This window comes from Ursus arctos, unplaced genomic scaffold (genome assembly GCF_023065955.2).
Source record: "Ursus arctos isolate Adak ecotype North America unplaced genomic scaffold, UrsArc2.0 scaffold_5, whole genome shotgun sequence".
In the NCBI taxonomy this organism is placed as follows: Eukaryota; Metazoa; Chordata; class Mammalia; order Carnivora; family Ursidae; genus Ursus; species Ursus arctos.
In genome coordinates, this window is record NW_026623067.1 from 48,922,441 (window position 1) to 48,942,081 (window position 19,641).

Genomic DNA, 19,641 nt, shown 5'->3' on the forward strand with positions numbered 1-19,641 from the left:
AGGACCAGAGAGCTTCACAGGGGAATTCTACCAAACATTTAAGGGGTTAATATCTATTCTTCTCAAACTATTCCAAAAAGTAGAAAAGGAAAGAAAGCTTTCAAATTCATTCTATAATGTCAGCATTACCCTGTTAAAAAAAACAAAAACAAAAACAAACAAAAAAAACCCCACAGATAAGATCGACACTACCAAAAAAAAGAGAACCGCAGGCCAGTATCTCAGATGAACATAGACACAAAAATCCTCAACAAAATATTAGCAAACTTAATTCAACAATATATTTTAAAAAATCATGTATCACGATCAAGTGGGACTTATTCCTGGGATGCAAGGGTGGTTTAGTATTCGCAAATCAACCAGTGTGATATATTACATCAATAAGAGAAAGGATAAGAGCCACATGATCAGTTCAAAAGATGCAGAAAAAACATCTGACAAAGTACAACATCCATTCATGATAAAAACCCTCAACAAAGTAGGTTTAGAGAGAACATACCTCAGCATAATAAAGTCTCTGTGTGAAAAGCCCGTAGCTACCATCATACTCAATGGGGAAAAACAGAGAGCTGTTCCTCTAAGATCAGGAACAAGACAAAGACATCCACTCTCACCACTTGTATTCAACATAGTCCTGGAAGTCATAGCCATAGCAATGAGACAACAAAACAAAATAAAAGGCACTTAAATTGGTAAGAAAAAAGTAAAACTTTGACCACTTGCTGATGACATTGTACTATATATATACAAAACCTTAAAGACTCCACCAAAAAACTACAAGAACTCATTAACGAATTCAGTAAGGTCATAGGATACAAAATCTATGTACAGAAATCTGTTGCATTCCTATACACTAATAGTGAAGTAGCAGAAAGAGAAATTAAGGAAATAATCCCACTTACAATTGAGCCAAAAATAATAAAATACCTAGGAACAAACTTAACCAAGGAGGTGAAGGTCCTGGACTTTGAAAACTATAAAACACTGATGAAAGAAATTAAAGATAACATAAAGAAATGGAAAGATATTCCATGTTCACAGATTAGAAGAACAAATATTGTTAAAATGTGTATGCTACCCAAAGTAATCTACAGATTGAATGCAATCCATATCAAAACAACAGCAGAATTTTTTACAGAACTAGAACAAATAATCCCCAAATTTGTATAGAACCACAAATGACCCTGAATAGCAAAAACAACCTTGAAAAAGAAGAATAAAACCGGAGGCTTCACAATCCCAGGTTTCAAGATATACTACAGAGGAGTAGTAATCAAAACAGTATGGTACTGGCACAAAAATAGACACACAGATCAACAGAACAGGGTAGAGAGCCAAGAAATAAACCCATGACCTATATGGTCAGTTAATCTTAACAAATGAGGCAAGAACATGTAATGGGAAAGAGATAGTCTCTTTAACAAATGGTGTTGGGAGAAATAAATGGACAGCTACTTACAAAAGAATCAATCTTGGCCACTTTCTTAGACCATACACAAAAATAAACTCAAATAGATGAAGAACCTAAATGTGAGACCTAAAACCATAAAAATACTAGAAGAGAGCACAGGCAGTACTTTCTCTAACATAAACTGTAGCAGCAATTTTCTAGATATGTCTCCTGAGGAAAGGGAAACAAAAGTAGAAATAAACTATGGGGACTACATCAAAATAAAAAGTTTCTATACAGCAAAGGAAACAATCAACAAAACTAAAAGGCAACCTACTGAATGGGAGAAGAAAGATGCATATGACATAGCTGATAAAGGGTCAGTATCCAAAATATATAAAAAACTTACTCAACACCAAAAAAAAAAAATTATTAATCCCCTTTAAAAATGGGCAGAAGACATGAACAGACATTTTTCCAAAGACATACAGATGGTCTACAGACACATGAAAAGATGTTCAACATCACTCAACATCAGGGAATGAAAATCAAAACCACAATGAGATTTTACCTTACACCTGTCAAAATGGTTAAAATCAAAAACACAGGGGCGCCTGGGTGGCACAGCGGTTAAGCGTCTGCCTTCGGCTCAGGGCGTGATCCCAGCGTTATGGGATCAAGCCCCACATCAGGCTCTTCTGCTATGAGCCTGCTTCTTCCTCTCCCACTCCCCCTGCTTGTGTTCCCTCTCTCGCTGGCTGTCTCTATCTCTGTTGAATAAAAAAAAATAAAAAATAAAAAAAATAAAATAAAATCAAAAACACAAAGAACAACAAGTCTTGGTGAGGATGTGGAGACAAAGGAAACTTCATGCACTGTTGGTGGGAATACAAACTGGAACAGCCACTGTGGAAGACAGGATGCAGGTTCCTCAAAAATTTAAAAATAGAATTACCCTATGATCCAGAAATTCCACTATTGGGTATTTGCCCAAAGAATATGAAAACACTAACCTGAAAAGTGATGAGCACATCTACATATATTGCAGCATTACTGACAATAGCCGAATATAGAAGCAGCCCAAGTGTCCACAGGTAGATGAGTAGATAAAAAAGAAGTGGCATGTATATACAATGGAATATTACTCAGCCCTAAAAAAGAATAAAATCTTGCCATTTGCAACAACACGGATGGATCTAGAGTATAATATTAAATGAAATAAGCCATTCAGAGAAAGACAAATACCATATGATTTCACTCATATGTGCGATTTAAGAAACAAACCAACAAAGAAAAAAAAGAGTCAAACCAAAAAACAGACTCTTAATTACAGATAATAAACTGATAGTTACCAGAGAGGAGGTGGGGGGTAGGGGTGATGGGTGAAACAGGTGAAGGGGATTGAGTGCACTTATGATGAGCACTGAGTAATGTGTAGAATTGTTGAATCACTATATGATATCCCTGAACCTAATATAACACTGCATGCTAACTATAATGGAATTAAATTTTTTAAGAGCGGTATTTTCTTATACACATTAACAACGAAAAAAATGAACATTTATGAAAAAGAATTAGAACATTTCCAAGTAATCCCCTCTTATGTCCCATCATGGCCACCTTCTTCCCTGAAAGTTAACCACAGTCCTGAATTCTAATACCAAAGCTTTGATTCTAAGCTTCATATGAGTGAAATCATATGGCATGTATTGCTTTGTGTCTGGGTTCTTCTCTCAACATTGTATTTTCGAGATTCATCCATATTGTGCGTGATGGCAACTCATTCCTCATTATTGGTATAGTGTTTCATTTTGTGAAACCAAAATTTAGGAAACTGTTTTCATTTTTCATTATTGCAAATAATTGCACACATCTTTTGGTGTGAAAAATACATATTTTTGGCAGTATAAGAAGGGAAACACTAGGTTACAGGTCATTATGTATGTTCAGTTTTCACAGACACTGCAAAGTTTTCCAGTGTGAATCTATCCATTTACACTCCCACCAGCCATCTATGTGCGTTCCAGCTATGCCACACACTCACTGGTGTTGTCAATCTCTCCACTGTAGCCATTCTGATGGATATAGTACAATACCGGGATTGTGGGTTTACTCTGAATTTCCTACAGACTAATGATGTTGAGTCAGTCAGCTTTCTTAGCCTTTCAACTTCACCTAGCCAGGAGCCCACCTTGGTCATTTGATTCCTCTCTGGTTACATACTCAGGAGGGACGATGCCCTAAGATCCAAGGGTGTATATGCTCATTCCACTCAAAACCATCCTGCCTGTTGGCCTTTGTCACTATCTACCAATCACTTCCACATCAAGTCTCAATCTCCCATGTGTATCCCTCCAGTGTTCAGCCTCTGCTCTCCTGAAGCAGCCAATCTGACACCTTCCACCTTCAGCTTATCAGATAACCGTTTTATGCACCACTTGCACCAAGAAAGCCAAGTTCCTACAGTGTCAGCACCTGCAAATTCCCTATGGTTCTTACCATTTCCTTCCTCTCTCCAGCCCCAGAGAAAGCACTATCCCTCCTACTCATGAAAAACCTTAACCCCTGAAAAAAAAAAAATTGTGTTCTTTTTGGTTTGCTTTGCCACTTATTATCCATGTGACCAAATGCAAGTGACGTAACCTCTCTGGGACACAAGTTTCTTACCCGGAAAATGAGAATATTGCTTACCTCATAAAATTGCTGTGAAAATTCAAGGACAGCATGCTTAAAATGCCCCATTCAATGCCTGATACGTATTTCATGCTCAGTAAATGTTTTCTTTCCATTTCTCCTTTTCTCTTTGCACTATTATTAATCCCCTCCTTTGAACTTAGAAGCATTAAGATGGAAAATAAAAACCAACTGGCTTTTGCAATGAGACACACTGAGACTGGAAACCTAATGTTTATCAGTGACTAGCTCAATTACTAATTTTGCTAAATCAGCCTCTCACACTCTGAAAAGGATCTGGGGATGTTATACTCAGAAGTGTGACAATTACAGGTCACTCAGGGTAACTGTCCTTTCAGACTAGGAGTCACAAAATATGGGCTCTTTGGTCATATCTGGCCAGCAATGCATGTGTTTAGGCAGTGTACGTTTCATTTGGTTGGTTGGTTGGTTGGTTGGTTGGTTGGTTGGTTGGCTGGCTGGCTGGCTGGTTGGTTGGTTGGTTGAAGGGCTTTATTTAAAGTGCCTTGAGTTAATTGTTAGGATAATTTACATCAGATTTCCAAAATTTGGACTTCTTTTGAAAAAACTGGAAGATGTAGCAATAGCTCATTTCCCTTCATGGAACAATCACCTAGAGGGGAGCAGCCACTACAGCCCCCTCATGCCCAAGCCTGGCCATATACTTTCTGGTCTGCCACACTCCCCTCCCCTCCCTATTCTCTTCCACCAGGTCAGTCTCCCTCATTTTCACCACCTCTCTAGACCTTGATGCTTTTTAGTTTTCTACCTCTTCTCCAGATCCTTATTGAACTAAATGATTAATTGCCTGAGAGTTACAGAACACTTGCAATGTATTTAACATTGTTTATTTTACAAATATAGACTCTCTGTCCTCCAGATTCTTATAACTTGCAATGTCAGGCCTCATTAGTTTGCTGCTGTAGCAAATTATCACAAACTTAATGACTGAAAATAATACAAATGTGTTATCGTTCAGTTATGGACCTCAAGGGTCCAGAAGAGGTCTCACTGGCTTCAGTTGAAGTCGGCAGAGCCGCATTCCCTTCTGGAGGCTCTAAAGGAAAATCTGTGTCTTGCTTTTTCCAGTTTCTAGAGGTTATGCTTATTCTTTGGCTCCTGGCCCACTTTCTCCATCTTCGAAGCCAGCAATGACTGGCTGAGGCTTTCTCATGCTGCATCATTCTGACACTCCACTGCCTCCCTTTCCCACTCTTAAGGACCTTTGTGATTATATAGGACCCACCCAGATAATCTGGGATAATCTCCCCATCTCGAAGTCACCAGATTAGCAACCTTAATTCTATTTGCCCCCTTAATTCCCCCTTGCCAGGGAACATAACATATTCACAGGTTCCAGGGATTAGGATGTGGATAACATAACTTGGGGGGAGAGGAGTGACTCCATCTACCACAGCCCTCAGCACTGTTACCAAGCCTGTTTTCCCTTGATCCATCTGAGATGGGACTGCTGATTTACCTAATAGTGCTGCTACAGGTTTTCATTCAGATCAAAAACAAAACAAAAAATGAAAACAAGCTTCCAAAATACAAACAGCTCATAGTTAGCATTATAATGTGTCATGGCAAAGCAAGGCAGTTTTCTCCTCCATGCCTGCGCCTATAAATGCCAACTAGCGCTTTATGCTTGTTACCCCCCCCCCCCAAAACCACCATCATTTTCACAAGTTGTTAGCAAGAAGGACAGAAAGGCAAGTAGAACGGATACTAGCTATAGAACTAAGTACAATCTCACTTGGAGATTTTTAAAAAAGAAGAAATACTCAAGAGCATACCAAAGAAGATTCTGTGTTGCCTAAGGTACTCTAAACCCCAAGCAAAGCTGTGAATAATCATTCAGTCTGAGAGTTACCCTAAACCTGAATGTAAATCCTGAAAGTGTCCATGAATATTCTGTCATGTTCTCTCTTGACAACGTTTCATAAATTGCCTGGGGAAGGTCATCTGACTCACCCATGGCACTACCAGAATTAAACCGAAGGAAAAAAAAAAAAAAAAGGACAAAGCAAGCAAAAATCACATGGGATACTTTCACCTGTCATCTCTTCTCCAAACAGATTATCAGGGCATTGTCTCAGTTTTGGGGCAGGGGGAGGGATGGTAACTCAGATACAACTTTTATATATCTCCAATGAGCTGGGGTCCAGAATTCCTTTGCTACTTCAAATTTTTAAGTAACAAATCTTTAAAGTGATAGAATATCTTTAAAATCTAATTTACTATGTCTTTTTCTCTATATAACCTTTAGGTTATATAGGTTAATTTTTTAGTACACTAAATAAATTCTAAATTTGTTACCGTGCACTTTAATTCATTTCTTAAATCATACACAACATTAGTAGGTAATCCAATTCATCTTGATGAATCTGGCTGTGAAGGGGGCCAACATGGCTGACCTCGCCCTACGTGAAACTTTTCCATGAGTCCACGATCTTTCTGGAGTCGATGCCGCTATCTAATCACTCTTGCATTCCAACTTCTAAAGTCTTCCTCAAATCTTCCTAATTGTCTCTATCCCCTCGACTTCATTTCCCTAACACTTAACCACAGTGTTAATTAATTAACAGGGTAAATTCTGTTCACCCCATGAGGACAGGGACCATATCTGCCTCTTTCTTTCAAGTTTCAGCTCTGTGTCTGGTACACAATTGGCTCACAAATACTGTTGAATGAATAAATGCACCCTACCCTTACTTTTCTTTTTAAGACATTTAGATGTATTCATGCCAGGCACTGTTTTTAAGTGTTTTGCATGTATTAATTCATTAGTTCTTATAACCAATTCTGTTATGTAGCGACTAGTATTTCCTTATTTTACACATAAGAAAATGGGCATAGAAAGACTCGATAATTTACACAAAATCATACAGCCATTAATAACAGATAACATTTATTATGTACTTAATACGTGCTTGGAAGGGCTACAGCTAGTTACCTAAAGTGACTATGTTCACAATCCAAAAGAGATGATCTTCTAGGATGGATAAATTATAAAAGGCATCACCTCCTCCTCAATAAGTAAGTCCCCTCCAGGGCACAGGGCTCTTAGGTTGAAAGCAGGTTCCTACCCATACTGGCCCCTCGACTTTGAGCCTCTTCTCTGGGCACAGCTTCACAACGGTGCCACATACTTCTCTGAGGACTAATGGTGACTAACCCACAACAACTCAATGACATAGGCATCAGTATTATCATGCCAATTTCGTGGAAGCAAGAACCTAAGTTCCTGGGCCCACAAAAGTAGTCACTGTGTAGAGCTGTCCAGCTACTGAGTGACAAAGGTAGAATTTGAGCCCAGACATTGTGGCCCCAGAGCCCACACAGCTAACAATACTCCCTACTGAATTTCTTAGTCTAGATTCCTGGGACAGCTTCCTAACTAGTCTGTATGCCCCCCCAGTGTGTCCCACACTTTAACTCACTACTGCGGCCACACTGAGTTTTTAAAGATATAAATCTGATCATGTCTCACCTTCTTACTTGAACACATCAATAGTTCTCCCATTACCCTCAAGATGAAATCAAGACTCCTACCTGTGGCTGAGAAGGTTGCTTATGATCTGATCCTGGTCACCCTCCAGCCCAATGCCCTCTAGCTCTCTCTCTCTCTCTACCCCTCAGTGTGCACAATGACATAATGACATGCAACACCCTGCTCTATGAATCTTCATGCTCCTTCCTGCCTCAGGCCTTAGCACATGATATTCTTTCCACATAGACCCCTTTTCCTCCCCTGTTGCAGTTGACTGGCTACTACTCGTACCTTCAGTCTTAGCCTAAATGTCACCTCAGATTCATGTTCCTGGAACACTCAGTCTAAATTAGACCCCTCAGAGAATCTCTCATCCTACCCATGTTTTTTCTTAATAGCAATATTACACAAATGTGAATATTCAATCAACACCAGTTTTCCCCAATAGTAAGTACCATGATGGCAGGGGCCATCTCTGTTTTGTTAACTATAAGCTCACCATTTAGCACATTTCCTAGCACTTAAAAACAACCACACCTTACTAAACATCCCTCTTGGGTGCTCACTGTGCTTCCTCATCATTGCATTCATCACAAGATACAGTAACTATCTGATTATTTCTGTAATCCTCCATTAGGTTGTAACTATTTAAAATACTGTAAGTACAAACATTGTATCTGGACTTGGAGCCCACTACTGAAACTCCAGTATCTAGTTCAATGCCCACCACACAGCAGGCACTCAAACATTCCAGAAAAAAATGAATGAAAAACCACAAGTAACTGGTCCCTTCAGAGTAAAAATCCTCTTTATTATTGTTGCCATAAACAACATCAGTGGATTGAAGAATTGTTGTACTTTAATGACTTTGAAAAAATAGAATCTATATGGAGCACTGAGAGAAAGTTACCAGCCTCAAAATCTAACCCAGGATATCCACCAGCCACAAAAGACTAGGGAGGGAGGGGGCCCCTCCTTTATGAGCCACTGGCTTAGTCAAAAGTTTCACAAGTGGCTACTCAAACAGAGAAATCAGCATCTACTAGCCATGTCTTATAGAAAACAAGGCCACAGAACTAGAAAGGCTAACCCAGAATGAACTACTGTGCTAATCAGTAGACACTGGATTACTCCCCACTAAAGGGAAATCACGAGGACCCAAATCTTTCTGAAACGATAATTAAGTGACAACCCATCAGTCTGAAAAGGTGGGGGGGGGATGCATTCAAAGAAAAGCAAAAGCAAAGTAAAATATATTATTTAATAGCATCTTAAAAGACTATGGAGGTAAAGTCATTCCTGAAAAAGACTATTACTCAATGGCAGATAATAACATCTCTTCTACATATAATATATGCAATGGAGGCAACATGATGTCTCATGGTGACCTGGTTCCAGAAAGTCTACCTGGACTTGCCAACAGTGATGAGATCCTCAGAGTTCTAGAACAGGACTGGACTGTTTTGCCTACCGGCCAGTCATGATTGCCCAGGAGGAATTTCAGAGCAGTCCTGGAGCCCAGAAGTAAGAAACATGACATGGTAATGAGAGTGATCCCAAAATGACACAAATATACTGATGTTTAATTAATGAGATTGTGTCATGGTAATGAAAGTGATCCCAAAATGACACAAATATACTGATGTTTAATTAATGAGATTGTGTATGACAATACAAATGTCCCTGTGTGTTTCCACCAGTAAAGGCAACATACGTTGGGTGGCTCAAGCTTCATCTTCCCCAGAAATCAAAGTCAAATCTCTTTCCACTCACAGACCAATTAACTTCACACTCTACTTCTAATACCAAAATTCTGAACATAAGGTTAGAAAAGTTTGCATACTCAATTTACCTCCATTCAATATCCTTTTATCATCTCTGTCTTGCTATCCAGCATCTCGTCAGTACCGAAGTGCAAACCTTAACGTGAATGATGCTGATTTTTCTTTGTTTGGTTTATTACCTGAGTAATTGAACCTAACCCCTTGACATGAAATAGAAGCAAAAGTAAAATAGTGCTTAAAAAACAAAACATCACGTAGCTGACAACACGCGCCATGGTTCCATCTGCTTTATAGCTGTGTGCCAAGCCTGACAGCGTTCACTGCTGGCGGTGAAGACTCGCCACGCAGCAATGAGGCTCACGGTTTCCCTGCCCTGGGCGAGCAGAGCACTGCAACTCTCCTTTCTGCCCTGCCTACCTGTGGTGCCTGCTAATAGGCAACATTCCCCTTGAGTAATGAATTTGGGACAGATTTCTTCTAGAGCAGTCTTTAAAATTATAGCCACGTAAAAACCTTAAAAATCTCTCAACCAAATAAGTTGTTTGGGCTATTTGCCAGTGACTGGTTTTTATTTTTAAGAACACTTTCATGAAACAGAGCTTTGGGTCTTTTTTGCCAAGCATAACAGACCCAGTTACTTTTCTTCACTTTTACTCTTCATCAGCTATTTTTGGCCTCAAGAGTTATTTTCTCCAGTAAGAGGGGTGCTGCCCCCAGATCACTAAAACTTGAGTGGGCAGAACAGCTTGGTCCATAAGTCCCGCATCATGAAGAGCACAACAGTTCTGAGGGCTCAGACTCGGGACATCCTGAGTCACAGACATCCAAGGGACACAAAGTGGGTGCATGACTTGGTGGCCTGGACATGAAAATTTCAAGAAAGGTAAGCCAACACATTTCTCTGCCCCTGATCTGTGATGACTTCCAGATGTATAGTCCTTTGGGGGCACAAAGGTCCTATAAAGGAAGTTTCCTTTTAATATACAAAGGCCCTGGGGAAAAAGTTCACTATGCAGTGCTTGTGCATGAATTAGAAAAAGATACCCTTCATCCATACCCCATCTCAGAACTTGGCTTAGCAAAGTATGAGGTGGATTCCAGCCTCCGTGTACCCCCTTGCATGGCCTCTCACTGTCACTGAATAGCACCTGGAGTTCTCTCCAGCACCAGAGCAACATTAAAGCTCCCATTTATTCATCATGCTTCTCAGGCATGACTATGGGTAAGGTGATGGCTCTGTGGTGCCTGACGGTGAATAAAACGGTTTCTTCAGAGAAGGTTCCTCAGTCCTAGTGAATGAATGTCATGAGCAATGGTGTAGAAGGGGCTATGATAAAATGTGCCTGGTGTTGGAGAATATTCTGGTTTCAGTGAAGTAGAGCACAGTCATGGGTGATTGAGCTTATAAGAGAGCTTGCATGACTAGCCAAAAGAATACCATAAATTAAAGCAATTTCGAAGAAGGAAAATAACTTGCCAACACTGAGCACTGAGGACCTAGACTTGGTGATGGTCACTGGGACAAATCGGTGTATGTCAACGGTAGAGGAAATCTGGAGACCGCAAGCCAGTTAAGAAGCGGATAGAGTGTATTATTGCCTAAACATTCACTACCCCCTACAACAGAATATTATACATTCCTAATCCAGGAACCTCAGGCCTCACTGTAAGACTTTCTTTAAACAATAAAATGAGAATACATACAGTATGTGCCACTTCCAAGCAAAACTTCAAGAGCCATTGTATGATTCCATAATATGCTCCTTTATATTTGCCACAATATCCCAGATTGGGGCTGCTCCTTCGGTCTGAGTCCCAGAGTGACAATAATACGCAACAGAGCTCCAGTCAACTCATAATGAGCAAGTGGCAGCATCGAAAAGTACTCCTTTTTTTTTCATAAACTACTCAGTTTTACAAATTTTTTGTTAATATAGCATCACTTACCCTAAGTTCCCAGACATTGGAAGCTAATACCCTAAAAAGTGAAAGCAATCAGGTTTTAGAGTAGATAGGCATAAGGAGTACTGGGTAGGAAAGGACAGACACAACAATTACCATTAAAACAACAACAAACCATCACCCAACATTCATTTAGTATTTATGTGTCCAGCAATACATTAACCACATCTCATTTAGTCCTCATAGAGCTAGAACTCAAACACCCATTTAAGATCAATACATGCTCTTACCCATTTTTTTTCAACAACCAATAATCAATCACTTCATGATTGTATATACCTGTAGGGTTAACTCAGCAGGCCTGGGTTGCTCAAACCCTGCATATTCTCAAAAAAGACATGTCTTCAGAACTGGCCCTTGGCTGGCTCCAAGTCCAAGGACACTCTGGTGAATGTCTGCTTTTCCCCCTGGATATCTGGTGTCTAAGTAGCTGAGAAAAGTCATGCTAGCACTGCATGACTACATAAATGACCCCCAATAAAAACCCTGCACATCAAGGCTCAGGCGAGCTTCCCCCATTGGCAATACTTTGCGTGAGTTGTCACACATCATTACTCAGAGAATTAAGTGCATCCATGCAACCTCATGAGAAAACTTTTATAAGCTTGCACCTCGTTTCTCCTGGGCTTTGCCCTATGAGTCTTGCCCTTTTTTTCATTTTCATCTGTAAACACTGCAATCAACCATGAGTGAGACAGTTGTTCTAAGTCCCACGAGTCCTCAGAGCAAGCCATCAAAGTGTGAGGGCGGTCCTGAAAAGTCCTGACACAGCACAGAACTTAAGACAGGTGAGTGTCAAAAATGACCCCAAATTTTCTAACCTGGCTGGCTCAAAAAATGGTGGCTCAAGAACAGAAATGAGAAAGTGAGGAGGAATTGATGAGCAGTGGTGGGGGACAGTAAAGGAGAAGACCGAGAAGCCAAGTAGAGCAAGGAAGCTAAGGTGGGTGGCTGACTTACTCTATTTGATTTCCATATCCAGGTAGGAATGGACAACAGAAAATGTACAAATGGAGTCTATGCTAGAAGCCCAGGATGGACAAATAGTTAAGAGCTGAGACCACAAGCATGCATGAGATTACTGAGGAAAAGATCAGGGAAAAGGAATAGCAAGGAGCTGAACACAAACAGGGAGGATGTAACACAGCTGCCAGTGAGAAGGGAGACGACTTCTAACTACTTTCCGAGTTATTGCCAAGGATGGGCTGTTTAATTTTATGTAAATTTTTATTAATCCAGTTATACCATAGGCTTTACACAAGAAAATCGCTGCTAAAGAGTTTTTGCCAATATGTAAATAGCACGAAAAATCAGCAGTATTGACTTTCTCACAGAATCTTCCTTTTCAAGTGCACTTAAAATCTTACCTCATGAGCAACGAATTCAGAAATGACTGGGATAACCATCGATACTTCCAAATCAACTGGGGCAAAGGGAAGCCCCTGGCATTCATGATGCTTGTCCATGCATTTATGGGGTTGTCACCTGAGATATTTTTATAGGTTTGTTTATGTTGTTAACCGCTAAAAAATCGAGGTCAAAAGAAAGACGCCAGTAAAGCCAGTAAGGAACCGCACCACTGCATTTTCCTCAAACAGCAAACAGAGCTGGAGGCCAAGAGCATCAACTCGAGCATTTTGTTTTTGCTTCTGCCCCCTCCTCCAGGTGTGATTTGTTTCCTACTGCATGGTGCTTCTAGATTTTTCTTCTTCTATACAAGAATGGACTTGGAATCATTTCAGAGGTTCCTTTAAATAATGCTGCAGTGGAAGCCTGAGGTTCTGCCTGACTTGCCCCCATTTTCCCTGAAGAGACAGCCCCCACCAAGTTTATGTCCCATGTACTTCTCACTGAGGCTTCAGAAAACACTGAATCTGTCTGACATGCTCCCTTTTTTTGGTACCTCTATCCTTTTATACGTGATAATAACATGCATTCTACGTTCAGAAGAACACTGTGAATTGGTTCTCGGGCCTCATACTTGACAATGAACACAGGGTTTCCTCATTCAGGTCTACAGCCAGTCTTGCTCTACCACACTCCTTGCAATGGAGAATTCCACTCCATGATCAAGTTGGTGAGAGTCATCAAAGTGCAACATTCAAATCAGTGTCTCAAAGGCTCCCCCGTGTGTGCACATGAAAAATAACTCATCAGAAAAAAAAGCTCACTGGAGTAACTGCCTACTAAGAACAACAGGGATCAAATTTCAGGTCTCAAAAACACCCTAAGGTACAAGAAAATACCATGTTATGTAATTATTATTTTATTTACACGTGTCATGTTTAAAATCTAAAAGAACAATCAAGTGGGCTGATTTCGTGCAGACAGTAGCATCAGCAAAGAAATACATGCATGAAAAAAATTGATTTTTCTATAAGATGTGTGGAAAAAGGGGAAAATAATGAAAAATAATTGGATTTGTTCCAACTAGAAGTGCGCACAAAAATAAGAGATAAGCCATCTGAATATAACATTAGCAATTGATTTATGTATTTCAGCCCAAGAAAGGAACTACGTGAAAATAAACTGAAACATTTGTTGCACTTTCCAGAAAGCATTTTCCTGGTGGAAATGTTTTCAGATTTCCCCTTTGTGCACATTTATCTCTCCCTTAGGGGAAAACATACGATAGCTAAGACTGCTGTGTCATCAGCGACTTTCAAGCAAAAGGGAGGCTTCCAGAATATTAAAACCAAGCCTAGTAAAGACTATTTTTCCAATCTCTGCCTTTTACAGATGAAGAAAGTGAACTCGGAGAAATGAGTGGTCTTGTCTAAGCTCACAGAACTGACAGGAAAGCGAGAGCAGACCCCTAGTCTTGTGTTTTCTACTCCAATCATTATTCCTTTACACTGTGTTGTCTCCTAACGTTTAATAACAGTAACAAATAATAAATAGAAAATATACTAACAATTCCTTAGCGATTCGGGGCCTTTCCTGGTTCCACACAAATTTAAGGGCTGTTTGTTTCAGTTCTTTGAAAAATGTCATTGGTATTTTGATCGGGATGGCACTGAAAGTGTAGATTGCTCTGGGTAGCATAGACATTTTAACTATGTTTATTCTTCCGATCCATGAGCTTGGAATATTTTTCCATCTTTTTGTGTCTTCTTCGATGTCTTTCAAGAGTGATTTGTAGTTTCTAGAATATAGATCCTTTACGTGTCTGGGTAAGTTAATTCCGAGATAACATATGATTTTTGGTGCTATTGTAAAGGGAATGGATTCCCTAATTTCTCTTTCTTCAGTCTCATTGTTCGTGTATAGAAATGTAACTGATTTCTGAGCATTGATTTTGTATCCCGCCACATTACTGAATTGCTCTATAACTTCCAGTAGTTTGGGGGTGGATTCTTTTGGGTTTTCCATATAGAGTATCATGTCACCTGTGAAGACAGACAGTTTGACTTCTTCTTTGCCGATCTGAATACCTTTTATCCCCTTTTTTTGTCTGATAGCTGTTGCAAGGACTTCTAGTACTATGTTGAATAGTAATGGCGAGAGTGGGCATCCTTGTCGTGTTCCTGATCTTAACGGAAAGGCTTTCAGCTTTTCCCCATTGAGAACAATATTCACTGTAGGCTTTTAATAGATGGTTTTTATGAAATTGAGGAACTAAGAGGCAGCCTATGGAATGGGAGAAGATATTTGCAAATAAAAGACTGGTATCCAAGATCTACAAAGAACTTCTCAAACTCAATACATGGGAAACAAATAATCAAATCAAAAAATGGGCAGAAGATATGAACAGACAATTTTCCAATGAAGACATACAAATGGCTAATGGACACATGAAAAAATGTTCAAAATCATTAGCCATCAGGGAAATTCAAATCAAAACCACACTAAGATACCACCTTATGCCAGTTAGAATGGCAAAAATTGACAAGGCAAGAAACAACAAATGTTGGAGAGGATGTGGAGAAAGGGGATTCCTCTTATACTGTTGGTGGGAATGCAAGTTGGTACAGCCACTTTGGAAAACAGCGTGGAGGTCCCTTAAAAAGTTAAAAATTGAGCTACCCTATGATCCAGCAATTGCACTACTGGGTATTTACCCCAAAGATACAGACGTAGTGAAGAGAAGGGCCATATGCACCCCAATGTTCATAGCAGCATTGTCCACAATAGCTAAATTGTGGAAGGAGCCGAGATGCCCTTCAACAGATGACCGGATTAAGACCATGTGGTCCATATATACAATGGAATATTACTCAGCTATCAGAAAGAACGATTTCTCAACATTTGCTGCAACATGGACGGCACTGGAGGAGATAATGCTAAGCGAAATAAGTCAAGCAGAGAAAGACAATTATCATATGGTTTCACTCATTTCTGGAACATAAGAAGTAGGAAGATCGGTAGGAAAAGAAAGGGAAGAAGAAAGGGGGGGTAAACAGAAGGGGGAATGAACCATGAGAGACCATGGACTCTGGAAAACAAACTGAGGGCTTTAGAGGGGAGGGGTGTGGGGGATTGGGATAGGCCAGTGATGGGTATTAAGGAGGGCACGTATTGCATGGTGCACTAGGTGTTATACGCAAGTAATGAATCATGGAACTTTACATCAAAAACTAGGGATGTACTGTATGGTGACTAACATAACATAATAAATTATCATAAAAAAGAAAAGAAAATATACTAACAAATAGTTCTTCTCATACTAAAAGGTACTGAGCACTTCCTCCAGGCTGACATGTTTTTAAATCCATTGCATAAGTTAACTCATTGGGCACTGAGAAGACTCCTCTGAGCTCTATTATCATCTCTGTTATCATCTGTTATTATCTGAGAGAATGAGTGGTAGAGCCACTATGATAGCTAGCCGAGAAGTCTAGCTCCAGAGATCAAATTCTTCACCACTAGTAACTAAATAGGATACAGAAAATAAAACTGTTATTTGAAATGCAAAGGGGCATCAGCTATAGGATTAAACCTTACTCTTCAGGCAACGTAAAACTGAAAGCTGTGATAATTAGGGGTGCCTGGGTGGCTTAGTCAGTTAAGCATCTGCTTTCAGCTCAGGTCATGATCTCAGGGTCCTGGGATCGAGTCCGGAGTCTGGGTCCCTTCTCAGCAGTGAGTCTGCTTCTCCCTCTTGCTCTGCCCCTCCCTGCACCCATGCACACTCACTCTCTTTGTCTCATTCTCTCTCAAATAAATAAAATCTTTCAGAAGCTGTGATAATTAAAACAGAAGTAGGATCAATTTAAAAGGAATAAAAAATAACCACCTCAAAAGGAAAATCCTCACCCAATTAGTAGAACAAACGTGAAGCTTTGTAAGTATCCAATTTCATATAAGTCATCTAAATAGAGGGCTGCATTCTTTAGTATACCAACTGAAATCATACTCATCTATAATTAGAATTTATTCTTATCTATTTATTAAACCAATCCCTCTTCTAGGCAACTCTTGAACCTATCTTCCATGCAATAAAACCAGATTTTTTAATGGGGGCATGTACTGGGGGGTAGCAGTGCTGGCGGGGGTGGGGGAACTTGCCTACCTCTTCGATTGATCCAAATTAATACAAACTTCGTAAAAACAGCAGTGACTGCCCCATTTTCACATTCAATAGAATTGTTAAGTCTTACCTTGCCAAACCTCTGTTGTTTGGTCCTCCTCCAGATACTTTCCCTCTCTTGGCTTCTATGACATCACTCCCTTGGCCCTTGCCTGGTCTTTCACTGCTCTTTAGCAGCTTCCTCCTCATAAATTTGCTTCTCCTAAGTTGGTATCCCCAGAGTTTGATGGATTATCCCCCACCCTCCACCCATTCCCACACTCATAGTGAGTGACCACCCTCATACCCACAGTTTCCACTCCTACTTAGGGGCTGATGCCTGGCTTCCAGATCGGGGTCTACGAGTTAGTCCCATGCTCATGAAAACCACCTGACATCCACCCTCATCATCCTGTCTCTCCCCTTAAGTTGGGTTCCACCAGAAATACACCCTGAGCTAAGAAGTTGAGTGCCAAGAGTCATGTGAGAAGTGATCCCAGAATGCAAATGTAGGGGGTATGGAAGAATGGCAGGGCTGAGAAGGAAGTCAATGCTGGTGTGTTAAGGATCAGATAACCATTGTGAGCAACTCAGGTTCAGGTCCATTGGGGACCACCAGGAGCATGCTGCACATCTGTCCTACTTTATCCAATCAGTGTTTGAGACTGCTCCTAAGGGTCTTCACTCCCGGCTCTTCTAGCCTGCCTCCACATGGTCTTGCAAACGGGTAGTGCTGAGACTTGAGCTACTGTCTTGTCAGGAACACCAACTGCTGAGAGAACATGGGAGGAGCAGTGGTAGCACCTGCTCAAATCCCTGGGAGGCGCCTAGAGGTTTTAGAGAAATCCCAAGTGTCTCTGCACAGCCCACAACACATTCCATCACCTGCCCCCTGCTTTCTGCTTTCACCATTTCCCAGGCTTCCTGCCCTAACACTCCTGTGCTCTAGTCTTACTAACCTTCCAGCAGGTCCCAGGACCGTCAAGCTTGCTGCCTCTGTGTTTTGTACTTCCTATTCCTCTAGGAATATCTAGCTCTCCCTCCCAACCCTATTCCCATCTAGCCCAAATTTTTGACAAGATATAGATTGCCAATTTCCACATCTCAACATCTCAAGCCTTCCTTCAATTCCCTGCACCCATGTTGAGCACATCTGCCTGTGCGCCTGCCCTGCCCTCTGTCTCTCTTACCAAACTACACAGGAGTTACTCACCCATGTTGCTAGACCAGCCCACCCGAGTATGAACTCCGGACCAGCAAGGACTGTGCTGGATTGGTCTCTGCATTCCCAGAGCCCAACACAAGGCAGAGGAACAACTAGAAGAACACCAAATAATTCTCGACAAGTCTATATATTATATAGAATAAATAAGTCTCCAATTAATAAGGCAAAGCCTAGACCAAAAAGCGGGGGGCGGGGGGGACTGGGAGGAAAAATAGCAATTCTCTCTTTAGTACATGCTTTTCTAAAAAAAAAAAAATACTAATTAGGAATGTTTTTCCTTACATGTGGGCCATAAATCAATTTGGTTCACTGTACCTCAGCTTCATTAGCTATATGCCTCTTTATTGGCATAGATTTCCTTAAAGGCCATCTAATGCATAAGATCCCTGAAAGAAAACCCCTGAGAATCTATCCTCTACATATGTATTCACGGATATTTTCTGACATTTCAACCTCTCGTATTCAGCCTCTTTCATAGGAGGTGCCTTTGCACTGAACTCATTTAGATACCCCTAAAAAGATGAAACAATCACACAATTACCCTAAGACCCACTTTCCAGGCCCCTCAAGGTCACCAGTATTTACCCCCCAGCTGAGCAGTCCCTGCAGGGGATTTTTGCCAGCTTCAATGCTGATGGGCAGAAAGCCAATGCAGTGTGGGATGGGGGGGGGGGGGTAGTCCTGCCCTCCACTGTCACTGGATTGGGCATAAGCAATGTATTTGCATGCAAATGTACCCAACCCAATTCGAATAATGATTAAATTCTGATTCTAGGGCTTTTTTTTTTCTTTTTTTAGTTATAAGATGATGAAAAGGAGAAATGGGTGATGAACTATTTCTAAAGGCCAATTAGTTCAGCCAAAATTGATGTGAAAACTAAGCATATTGTAGATATCTTTGATCTGGGATCCTGTGACACAGTTTGTGCAGGGGAACTGCTGTTTGAAACTCTATGATTCATTGATCACTTTCACCATGTCTGATGGAAACTAAATTGCCTTCAATCCATGAAGACGTGATTTCTGCTTTTATTCCTCTGCTCCTCCTTGTCCTTACAATTTCACAACAGGAAGCAAAAACAATCACAGTTGAAATTCCTTGTTGAAGGTTTTAATATTGGGGGCTGCCTTCCATCACCATGCTTTGAGTCTTGTCCTAACAAGCACAGGGATCCTTTAATAGGAGATGATAGCAATCTACAAATACATTAATAATACAATCTGTTACAGCAGAAAGCAAAGAAGGAATGTTGTAATCCCCTGCACATAAGGCAGGTCTGCTGTTTATGTTTTATTTCATATTTTCAGTCCCACTGCAGGCAGCGAAGGAGTTGCTGTTCACAATGTTTTGCTGACCTCATAAGATACGATGTAAATAGATTTCCTACCCAATGACACCAATGCAGAAACCAGTCTCTGTGTTTTGTATTGGGGGAGATTGCTTTGTATATTGCTTCCAATTCCTTGTGCAGATGAGAAAAGTTTTGCTTTGGTGTAAACTGATACCAATCTTTGCAAGTTTCTGTTTCCCCTAGTTCCTCTTCACTGACTACAGGATAGCAAAGAGTGAAAAGGTTAAGGGGA